Genomic DNA, 19,742 nt, shown 5'->3' on the forward strand with positions numbered 1-19,742 from the left:
TTGTCAAGAGAACACACTGGTCATAGCAAGCACCCTCTTCCAACAACATAAGAGACGACTCTACACATGGACATCACCAGATGGTCAATACTGAAATCAAATTGATTATATTCTTTGCAGCCAAAGATGGAGAAGCTCTGTACAGTCAGCAGAAACAAGACCTGGAGCTGACCATGAGCTCCTAATTGCAAAATTCAGTCTTAATTTTAAGAAAGTAGGGAAAATCACTAGACCATTCAGGTATGCCCTAAATCAAATCCCTTATGATTATACAGTGTAAGTGACAAATAGATTCAAGGGATTAGATCTAGTAGCAGAGTGCCTGAAGAACTATGGATGGAGGTTCATGATTTTGTACAGGAGACAGTAACAAAAGCCATACCCAAGAAAAATAAATATAAGGAGGCAAAATGGCTGTCTGAAGAGGCCTTACAAACAGCTGTGAAAAGAAGAGAAGCGAAAGGCAAAAGAGAAAAGGAAAGATATACCCATTTGAATGCAGAGTTCCAAAGAATAGCAAGGAGAGATACGAAAGCCTTCCTCAGTGATCAATGCAAAGAAATAGAGGAAAACAATAGAATGGGAAAGACTAGAGATCTCTTCAAGAAAGAGATACCAAAGGAACGTTTCATGCAAGTATGGGCTCAATAAAGGACAGAAACGGCAAGGACCGAACAGAAGCTGAGGAGATTAGGAAAAGGTGGCAAGAATACACAGAAGAACTATACAAAAAAGTCTTAATGACCCAGATAACCACAATGCTGTGGGCACTCACCTAGAGCTAGAAATCCTGGAGTGTGAAGTCAAGTGGGCCTTAGGAAGCATTACTATGAACAAAGCTAGTGGAGGTGATGGAATTCCAGCTGGGCTATTTCAAATCCTAAAAGATGATACTGGTAAAGTGCTGCACTCAACATCCCAGGAAATTTGGAAAACTCAGTAGTGGCCACAGGACTCTAAAATGTCAGTTTTCATTCCAATCCCAAAGAAAGGCAATGCTAAAGAATGTTCAAATTTCTGTACAATTGCACTCATTTCACATGCTAGCAAGGTAATAAATCCTTCAAGCTAGGCTTCTTTAGTATGTGAACTGAGAACTTTCAGATGAACAAGCTGTATTTAGACAGGCAGAGGAACCAGAGGACAAATTGCCAACATCCATTAGATCATAGAAAAAGCAAGGGAATTCCAGAAAAGCATCTACTTCTGCTTTATTGACTATGCTAAAACCTTTGACTTTGTGGATCACAACAAACTGTGGAACATTCTTCAAGAGATGAGAATACCAGACCATGTTACCTGTCTCTCGAGAAACCTGTATGCAGGTCAAGAAGCAACAGTTAGAACCAGGCATGGGACAATGGACTAGTTCAAAATTGGGAAAGAGTACATCCAGGTTGTATACTGTCACCCTGCTTATTTAACTTATATGCAGAGTATATTATGCGAAATGCAGGGCTGGATGAATCACAAGCTGGAATCATGATTGCCGGGAGAAATATTAACAACCTCAGATATGTAGATGATACCACTCTGATGGTAGAAAGCAAAGAAGAACTAAAGAGCCTATTGATGAAGGTGAAAGAAGTTTTAAACTGGCTTAAAACTCAGCATTCAAAAAACTAAGATCATGGAATCTGGTCCCATCACTTCATGGTAAATAGGGAAGCAATGGAAACAGTGACAGACTTTATTTTCTTGGGCTCCAAAATCATTGCGGATGGTGACTGCAGCTATGAAATGAAGATGCTTGCTCCTTGGAAGAAACACTATGACAAACCTAGACAGCATATTAAAAAGCAGAGACACCACTTTACTAACAAAGGTCCGTATAGTCAAAGCTGTGGTTTTTCAAGTAGTTATGTAGGGATGTGAGAGTTGGGCCTTAAAGACAGCTGAGCACCAATGAATTGATGCTTTCGAACTGTGGTGCTGGAGAAGACTTTTGAGAGTCCCTTGGACTGCAAGGAGACCAAACCAGTCCATCCTAAAAGAAATCAACCCTGACTATTCTTTGGAAAGACTGATGCTGAAGCTGAAACTCCAATGCTTTGGCCACCTGATGTGAAGAGCCATCTCATTGGAAAGACCCTGATGCTGGGAAAGATTGAGGGCAAGAGGGGAAGGGGGTGACAGAGGATGAGATGGTTAGATAGCATCACCGACTCAACGGACATGAGTTTGAGCAAACTCAGGGAGATAGTGAAGGGCATGGAAGCCTAGGGTGCTGTAGTCCATGGGGTCACAAAGAGTCAGACACTCTTTAGTGACTGAACAACAGCAAAGCAAACCTCAGTTCAGTGCCTCTAGCAAGAAGTGGTCCTTAGCTAAATTAAGAGTGCTTTGTGATTGTATTAATTTTTATGGCTACATTCTATTTATGGAAAGAGACTACTTTTCCACTCTCTGTAGTGACCAAGTTTCCTTTTAAAATAAATGTATCTAACTATTAAAAAAGTGAGTCAACTTCTAGAAAAACACTAGTTAAATAATAATGCAGATGATATACATATAGCAAAAAACACAAAGGTGATTTGGGAATAATTGAAGTTTGGTAAACAATGGATTATGTGATTGAGGTAGAGAGTGGCTAGGTATTCACCAAATCCATTTTTTTAATTGGCTATGTAGGAAGATACATTTTCTAGCTTCCCTGAAAATCAGGTTAGGTAGGTGACTGAGTGCTGGTCTGTGTAATGTGGGTGAAAGCCCTGTGTGCCACTTTCAGGTCTGACTCTGGAAACATCCCATGGGTTTCTCTGCTTATCCTCTCTTCCCTTGTTGCCAACCAGTTGCTGAGGATCCAATGGAAGAGTCGGAGGGCACAGAGGATGGTGAAAGCAGGAGGTGCAAAGAGCCTGGATCCCTAAATCTCCATTGGGAGGAGAGCTGTCCCGGAGAGATGTCAGGAACATGTAAACTGGACTTCTCACAAAAGAGAAATACCCTTCTAGTGTGTTAAGTCACTGAGATTTGGAAATTATTTGTTACAGCTATACAAGTTAGTGTACTCTAACACAACCATCTTTTTTTTTTTTTTTTTTTTGAGGAATCTGGGAATAATACTTTATTTGTTTACCATGCCACGTGGCTTATGTGATCCTAGTTCCCTGACCAGGGGTCAAACCCAGGCCCTCAGCAGTGAAAACATGAGGTCCTTACTACTGGACCACCAGGGAAGCTCCCACAGTGATCTTTGAGGACTTCAGTACTCAGCACAATGACTTGTGCATAGGGAGGCACGTGGTAAACGTATGTTGAATAAGTTAACTTTATCCCATTTTAATCTACCTTTATTCATAATTCATCATTCAGATGGTAATGTTTTTAGGTATAGGATTGAAGTTTCAGCCCAAGTCCCAACCATTGTCTTGTGACACACTAGATAGTTCCAGTAATCTTAGACGACCTTACCATTTTCAAAATAAAATTGATTTTAATTACTGTTTTTAAAAATATGCCCTATAATACCTTTAGGACCAAGGTAGGTGGGATTGAAAATCAGGTATGCTAGTGCCCAGAAGATTAGAAATCTCTGCCTTAGAATATGGAGATGAATTCAATGTTCTCATAAGATTTCAAAGACTTTAAATGATTTCGAGTCTACTCTAAACTAGACCATCCCTCTGCCTCCAGAGGGAACTGTTTTTCACCCTCACAGACACAATAGCTGTTTGTACCTGATAAAATAACAACAGCAAGCCTCCTGAGGTGGGGTTTCCCTTCGGTATTGTATTCTAGGGTCTTAGAACTTTCATATTCAGGAAGCTCTTCTTTGGGGAGGATCAAATAAAATATTATATGTTAGAGTTTTTTGTTAAACATTAAAGTATTATACAACTATAACATTATTGTTAGCCATTGTTCTACCATTAAAGCCCATTTCCTTTTCTTTCGCCTTCTTAGTCAGGTAACATACTTTACCAATCGGCCACTTAAAAGAACATTGCTTGGAAGGCAAATTAGCAATATCTACATTGCAGATGTAAATATCCAAGTACTTGAATTAGATGTTATGTTCCAGAAATAGGTTCTATAAATTAGAATGGAAAAATCAGGGCTAGTTTTCCTCTAGAAAACTTATTGGAGAGAATTCTGAGCCTCATTTTCCTTATGTGTAGAATGGGGGAAAATAATAAGTATCTATGTCACAGTGCTGTTGTTATGATGAAATGACATAATATGTGTGGCATACATAGCACAAAGTCTGAAAGAGGAAGAATGCTCAAAAAACAGTAGCTCTAACATTATTATGATGATCATCACACAGGCCCAGGAGCCAGACTGCCTGGGTTCAAGTCCTGCCTCTGTCACATACTAGTTGTAATACTAGTAATTCTGGAAAAGCTATTTAACCTCTCTCTGCCTCGTTTTTTCTTATTTGTAAAATACTAGGGCCTATGTCGTAAGGTGGTTGAGGATCAAATGAGACAATATACACCTTAGCACTTTCTCCCCACTCACCACCAAACTTCCTGAAAGAGTCATCTCCCCCTCTGGTCTCCTGTTTTATCACCCTTCCCTGGTGATGCTCATCAAGGTTACCGACGGCCTCACTGTTGCTAATGGATGTGGATGTGCTTGATCTGCATCTTACTTGATCTGTCTGTAGCATCAGTGAGGCATGACTGCTTCCTCCTGGAAATACTCTTTCCCTTGGCTTCCATGACACCATCCTCTGTGGGTTTCTTCCTTTGTCTCTTCTTTTCTTTCTTGTTTTTGCATAGACCTCTTCTTCTGGTTGCCCCATAAATGTCTGTGCTTCTTGGGAATCTGTTTAGGCCTCTTCTTTTCAGGGAAGAAGCCAATTCTGACCCCATAATGGAACTGTTTCTTTGTCTTACCTTTTGCTGCTTTTGTTATTATAATCATACATAATGGCTTGGTTAAAAGCACGCTGCCCCTCTGCCTGACTGTTAAAGTGGCTTTGTTCAGAATGCTGTCCACCTGTGGATGACAGGAAGGAAGAAATTAACTCATCCCCTGACGGAGGCTTGCTATTCTAGGATATTTGCAAGATTAATGGTCTTTTTACTTTGCTTCCTCACCTCCCATCATCTCTGATCTATAAAAGAACCTGGCATCCAGACCCCATAAGATGGTTGTTTTGAGGCACTGGTCTGCCATCTTCTCATTCAGCTGCTTTCCAAATAAAATCATTATCTTTGCCTCAACACCTTGTCTCGGATGCACTGGCCTGTCGTGCAGCGAGCAGAGTGAATTAGGACTCCCGTAACATTGTCATTCTACATACTTCCTTGGGGTGATCTCTCCTTCTCCCATGACTGATAATCCTCCATCAAATCTGTAGCTTCATCATATAGAGTTTCAGGCCCCTATATTCAACTATTTTGGTAATTCACCCTGAAAATCTGACACCCAACTCAGCAGGTACAAAATTGAATGCATCACCCAACTCCCTTATGTTTCCCCAAATTTTTCTTCCTGTGTTCCCAGGTGACCACACTGGGAACCTTGGGTCAGATGCGACTCTGACCCTTCCTTCACCCTGTCTATCTATTCAACTGGTCCTGATGTTTTTACCTGAAGAGGCAGGACCTGCTACTTGTTGAGAGATCTTGGATACATTACTTAATCTCTGTGGCCTCAATTTCCTTTGCAATAACCACCTTGTAGGGTTGTTGTGTGGATCAAGTGAGATAATGCAAGTAAAGTGCATGCTACAGATCCTGGCACAAAATAAACACTAGCTGTTGTTTTCCTTCTCTTTTGTCGCTAAGTCATATCCAACTCTTGCAACCCCATGGACTGTAGCCTGTCAGGCTCCTCTGTCCATGGGATTCTCCAGGCAAGAGTACTGGAGACAGTTACCATTTCATTCTCCAGGGGATCTTCCCGACCCAGGAATTGAACCCTGGTCTCCTGCATTGCAGGCAGATTCTTTACCGACTAAGCTATGAGGGAAGCCCTTTCACAGTTCTCTAGATACTTCACTTGATCCCCCACTGCCACTGTTACATTTTATCTTCATTTCCCAGCTGAGCTCTTGCATTAACCCCCTTGCTGATTGCTCTGCTTCTCTAGACTCCTCTGCATTTCTCTGTCACATAATATAGACAGAATTATATTCCTGAAATGCTGATTAGATTATATTATGCAGATTATATATATTATATCAATTATATATTATTATATATTATATCATTATATATAAATAAATTGTATTATATTTAAATATATAATTATAATATATATTTATATTATTTTATATATTAAATATATATTATATATATAAATGCATATATATTATATAAATGCAGATTAGATGGCTTTTCATTACCCTCTGGGTAAAGCCCAAACTGCTTAGGTTCTCCAGTTCATGTCTCAGTACATTAGCCCTCTCTTGTATCAGGGTTTTTCATGTCCTTGAATTAACTCATTTTTGGCACTCTCACTCCCTCCTTTACCTGGTAACTCTTGATCACTTTTTGTATCTCAGTTTAGCTATCCCTTCCTGGCCACTTGAGACTGGATTAAGCACTTCTCTATGCTCACATAGTACCCTGGGGTCATTCACTCCTCTGCCTGTACTGGTAAATTGTCATGACTTGTTTCTCTGCCCATCACCCTAAAGAGCTAAGTCCCTGAGGGCAGGGAATATGTCTTTTTCACCACTATATTCTCAGGGCTTAGCACAGTTACTTTGTTCGATGGACAAAAATATTATTTAGACGCCAATAGCCCACTTGCATTTAGAAATGGCATATACCATAATTTTTATTCGACTGTAAATTACATATCTATTACCTTAAAGCTTTCTAAAGCATATATAAATCAACATAGAAGACACTACTAAAAAGGTATTCCTTTCTCTCCTGAAGGAAGTTTCTCATTAACCATCTGTTAGTGTGGATTTTTTGTATATCTCACACATATTTTTCTGGTTGTAAGTATCAGATACTTAATGACAGAAATTCAGTACCTAGTTCAGGATTCAGGGAGAACTGTCATTTGGTGCCCAGAGCCAGAGACAGTCTGCTGTTCCTGAACACATTTGAAAGCTTAGGATTGTGATGACATAGTTTGTGCTGTATGCTATCGAAATGCTGTAAGGATTGAGTGTAGTTGGCTAAACTCTGGGAGATAAATTGAAAGAGAGGAAAGTGCTGCAGGATGGACTCTGGCTGGAGTGCTCACCGCATGAGGAAGAAGAGGCTGATTGGGTCCATCCCTATGTTTGGCTCACTGCAATGTGATTGGTGGGATATATATCTGGCTGACATTTTTTTTGCCTCTGCTATTGTCTCTTGAAAAATGTTTTCCTACCACCTCAGGAGTAGGAAAAATGTACTGAAAGACAAGATTTTACAGGCAGTACTGTGAAATTGGACATGTTGATGATGTATCATGCTCAGAGTATTTCTGTTAAAGCCTGATGAGCTCATGACTTACACTTTTTGTGTTGTGACTTTATTTTGTATTTTAAAATTTTGTATTTAGAAGTTACAGATGAGAGACAAGATGTAGCCAAGAACTGGAAGAATCTTGGCCAAGCCTCAGACAAGGGCCACTCAGTCAGAAATTTTCTAGGACTTGGGATCTGAACTGGGATGTTTGAAACCTGAGGGCCCAGGCCAGTTGGCATTTAAAGACTGAGCTATAGTTATAGACAGCTGAGAGGGACATGTGTGTGTATATGAACACAGAGAGAAAATGTATATTGATAGATATATAGTCAGAGCTCACATCAAGCAATCAAACTCTCATTTCTTTCAACAAACATTGAATATTTTCTATGTACTGTCAGTTCAGTTCAATTCAGTTGCTCAGTTGTGTCGACTCTTTGCGACCCCATGGACTGCAGCACGCCAGGCTTCCCTATCCATCACCAACTCCCAGAGCTTGCTGAAACTCATGTCCATCGAGTCGGTGATGCCATCCAACCATCTCATCCTCTGTTGTCCCCTTTTCCTCCTGCCTTCAATCTTTCCCAGCATCAGGGTCTTTTCAAATGAGTCAGTTCTTCGCATCAGGTGGCCAAAGTATTAGAGTTTCAGCTTCAGCATCAGTCCTTCCAATTAATATTCAGGACTGATTTCCTGTGCCAGGTACTAAATTTCCTTCATTAAGGATCTGATATTTGCAGCTGGAAAATAATAATTATGAGTTTGCAAGTCTGAGTATGTATCATATAAAAATGACAACTGGTGGCCAGTGGGAAAACTCCAGGAACAATTTGCCTCAGAATATATCCAAATATATGTCAGATGGTGCCTCCCTGAGCCCTCCTCCTGTTTAAGGGCAATAAAATCAAGGCAGAAAGAATGCTTGTGTTCCTTTCAGTTGCTTATGTAAAGTTGGAATTCATGTCATGAACTACTCAAGTTCCTTTCGGGAAAGAGCATTACTTGCTTCAAAACAGAAGTTGACAAAACCAGAAGTTCAGCAGCTGTGGAGTTTCTTCTTTTCACTGATATCCACCCCAGCACCACAGACATGCCAAAGCACCGTGAAGTAAGTCACAGGAAAGAACCCTGCTCTTGGAGAACAGAGCCTGGTCCATGGGCTGGTAAATGATGTGCTCCATAACAGGGGTATGTTTTTCAGTCTTAGTTTGTTTTCTCCTAGAATAAAAGTTGAGTTGAACATATTTGGAAGCAAAGATACATATGATCATTGGCTTTTAAAATCCAAGATCTATTGGGACTATTAGAAGGTTCAAGAAAATGTGGAACCATTATAGACTTTATCTTCTATGTATTATTTTCCAAGGTTCTCTTGCAGGTTTAAAATTCTGATTAAAAAGGTCTTTAGTGAATATAAATATTACATATATATATATGAATCACTTTGCTGTACATCTGAAACTAGCACATTGTAAATCAACTATACTTCAGTTTTAAAAATGAGAAAGAAAAAACAAACAAAAAAAGAAGGTCCTTTGTGGTTTGACCTGACCTCTGTATAGCTGGCTTGGAAAAGGCCTTCGAGGCATAAGGTACTTTTTTATACTGCTTGAATGATCATTTACAGTTTCCTGACCAGAGAGGGAGCCAGGCTTTGTGGTGCCTAAAGCATTTATAATTTGGGGAGGGGGTTAGATTTATAAGAAGAATAATAGAAAAATACCTTACTTTTATACATTTTGCAATAACACATGACCACGTGAATGCATTGTACAGCCCCTCTCAGTGATAGGTCTTGAAACATTAACTACATTTGTCTCATAAATCTGCTTTGTTCCCAGCATCCCAAAAGAAGCTCATATGTTGAATAGGGAAGATGTGAGGAGACCAGCATGTTGGTGATGACTGGAGGTCAGTGTACTGAAAACAAGAAAACAATCCCTAAATTGTTTAAAACCCTAAATTGTCTCCATAGTACATGAAAAAGCACTAAATTCCTGAAAAAGTTGAAAGCAAGTTGATCCCTACTCTCAGACAGTTCTGATTAGATCTGTTATATATTTTTGTTCTCCTGATCTAGTTTCAAAATTGCTTTTGTTTCTTTACGATATTCCATGGATAGAATAGGTGCAATCCGAGATAGCCAGTTAAAAAACTCTTCATAATTGAGATGGAAAATATCCACACCGGTGTTCATCTCTGTGAATGCTGTTCACTATTAACTCCATAAACTTTACTTTTGACTGTTCTTTGATTGCCTAAAGGAGGGAAAATAGCTCATGCCCTTAAAACTTATTATTAACAAGCATTTTAAAGGGTTAGAAAATTTAATGATGTTACATGAATATTCTGATTCATGAGGTATAAAAACAGTGCCCTTTTAAAGCTTAGACATAACTTAGGAGGTGGCTATAAATACTTTTTTAAAGGTCAATATTCCACAAATCATAGTTAGTTAGTTTGAAAACCAGGAGAATATTTCAGCTACGTTTACTAAACGTGTAATCTGTGCACTGGCGGCACCACCATTTCCCATGAATAAGAGTTGTGTTGGGTTGTTTAATCATGTAGCTTTAGGCAGATCAGTTCAGTCGCTCAGTCATGTCCGACTCTTTGCGACCCCATGAATCGCAGCACGCCAGGCCTCCCTGTCCATCACCAACTCCCGGAGTTCACTCAGACTCACGTCCATCGAGTCAGTGATGCCATCCAGCCATCTCATCCTCTGTCGTCCCCTTCTCCTCCTGCCCCCAATCCCTCCCAGCATCAGACTCTTTTCCAATGAGTCAACTCTTCACATGAGGTGGCCAAAGTACTGGAGTTTCAGCTTTAGCATCATTCCTTCCAAAGAAATCCCAGGGCTGATCTCCTTCAGAATGGACTGGTTGGATCTCCTTGCAGTCCAAGGGACTCTCAAGAGTCTTCTCCAACACCACAGTTCAAAAGCATCAATTCTTCGGCACTCAGCCTTCTTCACAGTCCAACTCTCACATCCATACATGACCACTGGAAAAACCATAGCCTTGACTAGAACCTTTGTTGGCAAAGTAATGTCTCTGCTTTTGAATATGCTGTCTAGGTTGGTCATAACTTTCCTTCCAGGGAGTAAGCGTCTTTTAATTTCATGGCTGCAGTCACCATCTGCAGTGATTTTGGAGCCCAGAAAAATAAAGTCTGACACTGACAATTTACTTCTTGAACGGCCTCTAAAATATAGGTGGCTGTTTCTTAAAGGAAACCTGCTGTATCCAAACTCAAACTTTACAAAATGGGGAACTTAGGGGGTGATCAATGACATAGTAAGTTATTCTTTCCCTAAAAAGAGTAGCCACAGGGTTTCTTTAAATAACATATTTCTCTAGTGTAGTTTAGGTTTGGTAGGAAGAGGTTTCTTATAGCCTTGGCTGTGCCCTGGGAAAGCCTCTTCTTCACCTCTCATAGCCATAGTTGCCTCTTTGGGAAAATCGATGTCACAAACTGTTAGACTCATTGTTCTGAAGATTTAGTGAGATAATGTGTGAACATATGACCAATGCAAGGCCTGACATGTAACAATGACTCCACAAGTGCTCTGAGAATGCACTGATTTGGAATATTTCTTGGAAGGCAAATAGGTTTCCTTCCTTCAGGTGCTTTTATTTATGTTGTGGATTGATGCATTTAGTAGATTTACTAAAGACACAATTAAATGTCATCTAATGACCATAACATGCTAAGAAAGAAAACTCCACTTATATGCATTTTAGTGAAAGTATGTTTAGTGATCTGTTTTAATAGCATTCTATGAATCCATTTATTCAAAATTAACTCCAAATGTACCTTCAAATAACTAGATAGGATCGACTTTCGATTGGGAATTTCTAGTTTTTAAGATGACTCTCTGCAAAATTAACCACACTTCCATGTATCCTTTGCACATCCCCTGTGTTCTTAGATGGCTATTCATATTTTTCTCCTGGACTATGCTTTTGAATTGTGGTGCTGGAGGAGACTCTTGAGAGTCTCTTGGACTGCAAGGAGATCAAACCAAACAACCCCAAAGGAAGTCAATCCTGAATATTCATTGGAAAGACTGATGCTGAAGCTGAACCTCTAATACTTTGGCCACCTGATGCAAAGAGCCGACTCATTGGAAAAGACCCTGATGCTGGGAAAGATTGAGGGCAGGAGGAGAAGGGGACCACAGAGGATGAGATGGTTGGATGGCATCACTGACCCAATGGACATGAGTTTGAGCAGACTCCAGGAGATACTGTAGGACAGAGGAGCCTGGCATGGTGCAGTCCATGGGGTCACAAAGAAATCAGACAGGACTTAGCAACTGAACACCAAGACATATACCTCCTCAAGAGCAGAGGCAATGCTTTTTTCATCTTTGTAAGCCTATTACTTAGCAGATAATAGATTCTTGGGCTTCCCTACCAACAACACAAGAGAAGACTCTATACATGGACATCACCAGATGGTCAACACTAAAATCAGATTGATTATATTCTTTGCAGCCAAAGATGGAGAAGCTCTATACAGTCAGCAAAAACAAGACCAGGAGCTGACTGTGGCTCAGACCATGAACTCCTTATTGCCAAATTCAGACTGAAATTGAAGAAAGTAGGGAAAACCACTAGACCATTCAGGTATGACCTAAATCAAATCCCTTATGATTATACAGTGGAAGTGAGAAATAGATTTAAGGGCCTAGATCTGATAGATAGAGTGCCTGATGAACTATGGAATGAGGTTCGTGATATTGTACAGGAGACAGGGATCAAGACCATCCCCATGGAAAAGAAATGCAAAAAAGCAAAATGGCTGTCTGGGGAGGCCTTACAAATAGCTGTGAAAAGAAGGGAAGCGAAAAGCAAAGGAGAAAAGCAAAGATATAAACATCTGAATGCAGAGTTCCAAAGAATAGCAAGAAGAGATAAGAAAGTCTTCTTCAGCGATCAAGGCAAAGAAATAGAGGAAAACAACAGAATGGGAAAGACTAGGGATCTCTTCAAGAAAATCAGAGATACCAAAGGAACATTTCATGCAAAGATGGGCTCGATAAAGGACAGAAATGGTATGGACCTAACAGAAGCAGAAGATATTAAGAAGAGATGGCAAGAATACACAGAAGAACTGTACAAAAAAGATCTTCACAACCCAGATAATCACGATGGTGTGATCACTCACCTAGAGCCAGACATCCTGGAATGTGAAGTCAAGTGGGCCTTAGAAAGCATCACTACGAACAAAACTAGTGGAGGTGATGGAATTCCAGTTGAGCTATTTCAAATCCTGAAAGATGATGCTGTGAAAGTGCTGCATTCAATATGCCAGCAAATTTGGAAAACTCAGCAGTGGCCACAGGACTGGAAAAGGTCAGTTTTCATTCCAATCCCAAAGAAAGGCAATGCCAAAGAATGCTCAAAGTACTGCACAATTGCACTCATCTCACACGCTAGTAAAGTAATGCTCAAAATTCTCCAAGCCAGGCTTCAGCAATATATGAACCGTGAACTTCCTGATGTTCAAGCTGGTTTTAGAAAAGGCAGAGGAACCAGAGATCAAATTGCCAACATCTGCTGGATCATGGAAAAAGCAAGAGAGTTCCAGAAAAGCATCTATTTCTGCTTTATTGACTATGCCAAAGCCTTTGACTGTGTGGATCACAATAAACTGTGGAAAATTCTGAAAGAGATGGGAATACCAGACCACCTGATCTGCTTCTTGAGAAATTTGTATGCAGGTCAGGAAGCAGCAGTTGGAACTGGACGTGGAACAACAGACTGGTTCCAAATAGGAAAAGGAGTTCGTCAAGGCTGTATATTGTCACACTGTTTATTTAACTTATATGCAGAGTACATCATGAGAAACGCTGGACTGGAAGAAACCCAAGCTGGAATCAAGATTGCCGGGAGAAATATCAATAACCTCAGATATGCAGATGACACCACCCTTATGGCAGAAAATGAAGAGGAACTCAAAAGCCTCTTGGTGAAAGTGAAAGTGGAGAGTGAAAAAGTTGGCTTAAAGCTCAACATTCAGAAAACTAAGATCATGGCATCTGGTCCCATCACTTCATGGGAAATAGATGGGGAAACAGTGGAAACAATGTCAGACTTTATTTTGGGGGGCTCCAAAATCACTGCAGATGGTGACTGCAGCCATGAAATTAAAAGACGCTTACTCCTTGGAAGGAAAGTTATGACCAACCTAGATAGCATATTGAAAAGCAGAGACATTACTTTGCCAACAAAGGTTCGTCTAGTCAAGGCTATGGTTTTTCCTGTGGTCATGTATGGATGTGAGAGTTGGACTGTGAAGAAGGCTGAACGCTGAAGAATTGATGCTTTTGAACTGTGGTGTTGGAGAAGACTCTTGAGAGTCCCTTGGACTGCAAGGAGATCCAACCAGTCCATTCTGAAGGAGATCAGCCCTGGGATTTCTTTGGAAGGACTGATGCTAAAGCTGAAACTCCAGTACTTTGGCCACCTCATGGGAAGAGTTGACTCATTGGAAAAGACCCTGATGCTGGGAGGGATTGGGGGCAGGAGGAGAAGGGGACGACAGAGGATGAGATGGCTGGATGGCATCACTGACTCGATGGACGTGAGTCTGAGTGAACTCCGGGAGTTGGTGATGGATAGGGAGGCCTGGCGTGCTGTGATTCACGGGGTCGCAGAGTCGGACACGATTGAGCAACTGAACTGAACTGAAGGAATCCTGGTGCATACGCAGTGTGCAAAACTGTCCATGGCAGCCCTGCTGGCCCTGCTCCCTTCCATTCTCCACACAGCAATCAGAGTGGATAACAACAATCTAGTCATATTACTCACCTGCTCCAAACCATTTCAAATCTTTGCAGTAGACTTGAAATCAAATTTTAGGAAACAGCGCACAAATTAGGCCCTGCATGATCTTGTCTAACTTATCTTCTACCACTCTTGGCCTTGTTCACAAAATTCCACCCCCTTGTTCTCCTTGTAGGTCCTCAAATGCACCAAGTTTCTTTCTATTCATCCTTGCCCTTCCCTCTTCTTAAGAGCTCTTGCCATTTCTTCCCTTTGCCTCCCCATTCTTTACCTAGACCAGATTATGTGTCCAGATTCAGCTCTTGCAGTGCTCTGAGTTTTCTTTGTACTACTTAGCACAACTGTAACTAAACAATTACTCATGTCTTTATTTGTTTAATATTTGCTTCCCTAACTAGATTATAGGCTCTAAGAAGACAGAGACTCTGTCTATATTGTTGTCATTTTAACTTTAGCAACTTACACTACGTGGAATGTAGTAGATGCTAATTCAGTGTTCATTGAATTAATTAAGGAAAGGAAGCAGCATAGCACAGTGTACTGCAAAATGGGCAACTGATGTGGACCTCACATTCTTGAGAGAATTCCTTCAAAGTGGACATGCATATACATGCCTGGAATATAGTAGGTGCTCAGTAGATGTTCCACAAAGCACTTAAACTATTTATAGATTTGGTGAGATGTTTTTATTATATATATTAGAGGGAAGTAGAATGAGAAGGTACTGCGTTAGACATCTGAACAATTTCATGTTGTCCACCATGGCTTACCAATATTTAATTCTGCAGTCCTGTCATGTACATAAAAGGCATTTTACTTCTGACAATAGGAGTTTCTACTTAAACTCTTTGGTTCAGTCTTCAGGTTCTGTGAGGGGAGTTTATTTAAGGATCCTGGCAGCCAAGATTATGCCTGTTGACTTTGTCATGGTTAAAATATATTTTGGAAGAACAAGATTCTACTATGTGAGCTGACGGAATTAAAAAAAAAAAAAGTCAAGATGGCTAATAGTGGTAGAGCAGAAATCTAATTCCTAACTTAAGGTGTGGTAAGAATCTTTGAGAAATAGGTCAAAAACTTGTGAAAACGGGTGTTCTCCTTAACCCTCTAATCATTAGAGTCTAGTGGAATCTGTACAAAGTCTAGGAGAGCGGGCTTGAGGTAGTCACAGCAGAATATGACTGATCTGAAAGCCTTTGTGAGGGGCCCTGAATCAAAGTTTGCTGTTGCCTGAGCTTTGAATCCCTCCCTCCAGCCGTCCAGTGATGCCACGCTGGTGGCGTTGACCTCGGGGTCATTCTTTTTTAAACAATTACGTTTAATTTGTGAATGCGATTTCCAAATGCAAAAGCTCCCCTGCCCTCCCCAGATTTCCCTCTGTCGAAGAATGTGTGAATTCACACGCATCCTGTTCTAACCTTGCAGGGAAAAATTCCGACCAGGAGACATTGTTCCACTCCCTGGATATTTGAGAGAATAATGAACTGATCACATAAAAGTAGGTCTCGTAGCAATAGGGCTGCTTCTCCAAGTATGAAAATTGTCAAAGTGTCTTCAGTTATCATCTACTTTACTTCTGGTTTTGTTTCTCTGACCAGATTGGGCTAAAAGTAAAACAGGAGGTGAAAGCCCTTACTTCTGTTTGTTAAGCTTGCTTCTTCTATCTTTTTTTAAGCAGTCTTCTTTTTTTCCCCTCTCTTTTGCCTCAATAGAAAGAAAAAAAGTTTTGTCAGCACTCCTGTTTCTTTTGTTGTCTTCTTTTTCTCAGAAGTCTTTTTCTGCTTTTATCCTAATCCCAGTCATGCATGAGAGAACAGTTGTGCTCTGTTGTTTGGCTGTTCTGCTAGTTTCGAATCAGTGGGACTCCCTCTTTGTTCTCTTTATTTTCTGAACACAGAAAGGTAAAAGAGTAGGAATGGGGATTGGAACTCTTAAGAAGAGAAACCTATATTTATTTAGATTTAATTCATTTTTGGGGGCCATGTTGGTAATAATTAAGGAGTTACAGCAAATAGAATTGTGATCTCAGTTTCCTTACCTGGAACATTTTGTTTAACTGGTATCTCTGGAAATGATGCATTTGAACCACATGCTTCCAATTTGGGTGATTCTTGGACTCTGCTAAATGATTTAATGGTTGACTGTTTCCCACTTGGATCTGATACTTAGCAGCAGTTGCTTTATGATTCAAACATCGCCTACCTGAGGTGATGCCTGCCTGGGGGTTAGAATGGACTTCATGATAAAATCATTTTAAAATCACACAAGAAGATTTGCCTGTTACCAGAGCACCAAAGAAGCCTGGATACCTTTTTATATTTACATTTTTATTTTTGTGATTTTTTTAAGGCATTCAGAAGTGAGACTTGAACTTAGGATGGATATGAGAGGGCTTCATCCTTACAAAACAGCCCCTTTCTGATGTGGTTATCCAACATGGGCTTGTTCTGGGTTGTCATGGTGATAGTGTAGGCCTGAAATTTTTCACAGGCTCAAACTATGAAGTTTTTGAAAACTGTTTTGATTAATTTTTCCTCCACTCCAACTTCTCTCTCACTTCAACTGTTTTCTCTTTTGTTTCACACTTGATTTATGGCAGGTTGCTGTCATTTAAATAGATGTGCATTTTGAAATTCATCCTTTCTGTGCTAATGCAAAGAAAAAAATAACCCATGCAAGTCATGCTCAAAGAGTTGGTTATTGTTGCTTGCTGGATTTCGACTCTCTGTGGTTGTCGAGCCTAATTCAAAGTAATTCAGGCTCCTCAGTGGGGGCAGTGCATAGCTCCACAGGAAATTATGATAGCAAAAGTCTTCCTGTCGAGCTCTGCACTTGGCACTACAAAGTGCCTCGGGCTGCAGCCACCTGAATAGGGTTGAATTAGACCAGACAACCGCATCATCCCACTTCTTAATCTATTAGAGCGATATACAAGTGGCAATTGTTGATTGCAAAAATGGGATTAAGAGGCTCTTCAAGTGAATTGATTTTCTTGTGAGAACAAAAAGAGGAAAGAGAAGCCTTCGTTTGAATCACACAGCCAGAAAGTTTCATGAATGGGTTCCACTCCAAATGTTAGAATTAAAGTAATCAGTGCGTCTTCCCCCATGGGGTATGCAGGTGAGAGAAATAAACTGCTCTAAAATAGCAAATTACACGCAAAACCCAAGTTTAAGCTGTCTGCATTGCAAGACTCCCCCCAATAAAGTAGCCACTGGAAAGCTGTCTAATAATGTGACACAGACAAATGGTCCCAGCGCTTCCTCTCTGGCTTTGCACACCGGTGTCAGCCGCAGCCGTGATTTGTTGGTGAGTCAGGTGAGTTGCGGACATTTTTCATGATCCAGTCTCTGATTTGCCCATGAGGATGCTTCTCTCCCTCCTGGGTCAGTGGGGCCATGCTCTCTGTTGAAAAGTTTCCCCATGGGCCAAGTCTCTTTTGAAAAGACATTTATTGCCTAGGCTCTTTTTTCATTTTTCTCCGAAGTGTCCTTAGATTTTTGACTTAGGATTACTTTGGAAAATGTAAATAGAATCTCTGCTAGTTGGATTAAAATTCCTTTTTACTTTTTCCAAAGTGCTGTTTAGTTTGGAAGGACATTTATCATAGTTATTTGTCTTCTGAAAGGCAAATGGCACTGTCAGCCCTCTGCCACGGGGTGATTGTACAGGCCTCGAAAACCTCAAGTCGGTTGATTTAAATTCGAATGATGCTCAAAGCTGTAATAAATGACCTCAAGTTGATTGAAAACCCATCAGGATCCTGAAAGAAAACATTCAAAGGATCCACACATGATCTCTCATATTCAAATATCTAAAATGATACTGGGGGTCACTCGAATGTAGTGTTTTCTATGGCATATCACGCATCACAAATGTATCTAGAATAATCATTTATCTGGCCGCTTTAGCTGTCAGAAACTCCAAGGGTGTGGAGAATAGAAATGACACACTGATGCCAGCTGGGGAAAAGAAACTGACCAGAGCAGATGGGGGAAGCCTCCTATCACCTCTGCCTTTAGGGTCCCGTCACATGCTAACCAGAAGCAAATAATTTGGAAAGCCCGAGCCTTTTGACAACACAATTGGCGACAAGCAGTTGAAATGTGTTAGAAGAGGCTCTTGTTTGGAAAGATAAACATAACTCTAAGTGACAATGAACTCTCCCCAGATCTGAGACTTCTCAGAAGAAAATCCTTGTCAATAGATGTAGGAAATGAAAGTGTCCGCCTTTCCCTCACCTATCAGCCTCAGGGGTTAGAGGAGGATGTGATGGTGGCGGAGGCCACCTTTGTTTACGAGCACAAAGGGGACCATCTCTCCCATCTTCAAAGGTTGCTTCAAAGATCCTTTGGAGGAAAAAAATGGCACAATTTAGACATTTGACATTCCTTATGCATACTGATGCTGTGACTTCAAAAGCCCCAGTCAACCAGGCTGGTTAGTGAGGTGTTATTTATTTATTTTTCACAGCGACTGTCCCTCCCCCCCTCCCCGCTTGTTTTGTTTTCTTAACCTGTTGGAGTCAGGAGCTAACGGCCACATCAGAAACTGCCTGATGGAGTTGTTACAGCACTGTGAGTCTGGCAAGACTGCTGAATCTCAGGTCCTGACCTGTGGGGAGCACTGTTTTTGGCAGTAATTTCCAAAGCAAGATTGAGGGAAAGGGTCGAAACAAAAGAGAAGTGGTGTCAGAGGACTCCATAGAGCCAGCAGCATGTTGGCTGTTGGTTTGCGTTTGCTCTGCAGTGTTCCAGCAGCTCGCTGTCTTTACCTTGGCAGGTGGAGGTTTTTTTTTTTTTTTTTTCTTTAAGGGAAGCCCTTGTTTAGACAACGTTTGCACAGAGGCTTTCAATAGACTCACAAATGTGAAACTCTCCAAAGAAAGAACATGTGCATTTACATGAAAATATAATTGATAGATTTCATGTCCTCTTTTCCCTGCATATTCAAGTAATTCTCTTTCTGGGCGTATTTCACGCACAACAGCATTTATTTAAATCTTAATTCAGAGGAATCAGTTTGTTAGGTCTTTTCTTTCCCTCTGGATTTTTCTTTAAGCCCAGAAAGCAGAGGCATCGGCCTGCATATAACATATCAAGTATGGGATACCGTAAGTAATAATTGGATATTTATCATAATGTTGCTTTCCCAGAACACTATTCATTAGCTGCCCATATTTAATTATGCCAAAATTAGCACAGGGGAGTGTTTGGCTAGTGTATTTGCACATGCTATCAATTATGTTCTAATAAATTAATTTGCTTTTCAGGATTCACCAGAGGCACCAGTTGGGCCTCTGCGCTCCTGCTTGACTGTTCTGACTTTGAACAGGTTTATTCAGCTGCTGTCTGCTAAGCCCTACAGAAAAGCACAATGGCTGCTGATCGGCCTTTTATGGTTTATTGGAAACTGGTGGTCCGCACTGCGGCTCTGGTCAGTGATTAACCCGCAAGAAAACAAACTACACAGGGCTAAGTTGATGTTGGAGGAGGAATGAGCTCACTTCATTAAGGCTTGAAGAGGAAACCTTTTCTTCGGTGCTTGTTCAAAACTTTTCAGGTCTCTATTTAATCAC

At 40.6% G+C, this 19,742-nt stretch overlaps 1 long non-coding RNA gene across 1 annotated transcript; it reads right to left on the reverse strand.

The window, feature by feature from the left end:
• Nucleotides 1–17,475: 17,475 nt before the first annotated feature.
• On the reverse strand, nt 17,476–19,443 carry LOC129639387 (uncharacterized). The gene is made up of 3 exons (XR_008708374.1): nt 18,681–19,443; nt 18,406–18,513; nt 17,476–17,927 (listed from the first exon to the last, which is right to left on the reverse strand). It is a non-coding gene; the product is annotated as an uncharacterized LOC129639387 (long non-coding RNA).
• Nucleotides 19,444–19,742: the final 299 nt, after the last annotated feature.

The sequence above is a fragment of the Bubalus kerabau genome, chromosome X (assembly GCF_029407905.1).
Source record: "Bubalus kerabau isolate K-KA32 ecotype Philippines breed swamp buffalo chromosome X, PCC_UOA_SB_1v2, whole genome shotgun sequence".
Taxonomy (NCBI): Eukaryota; Metazoa; Chordata; class Mammalia; order Artiodactyla; family Bovidae; genus Bubalus; species Bubalus kerabau.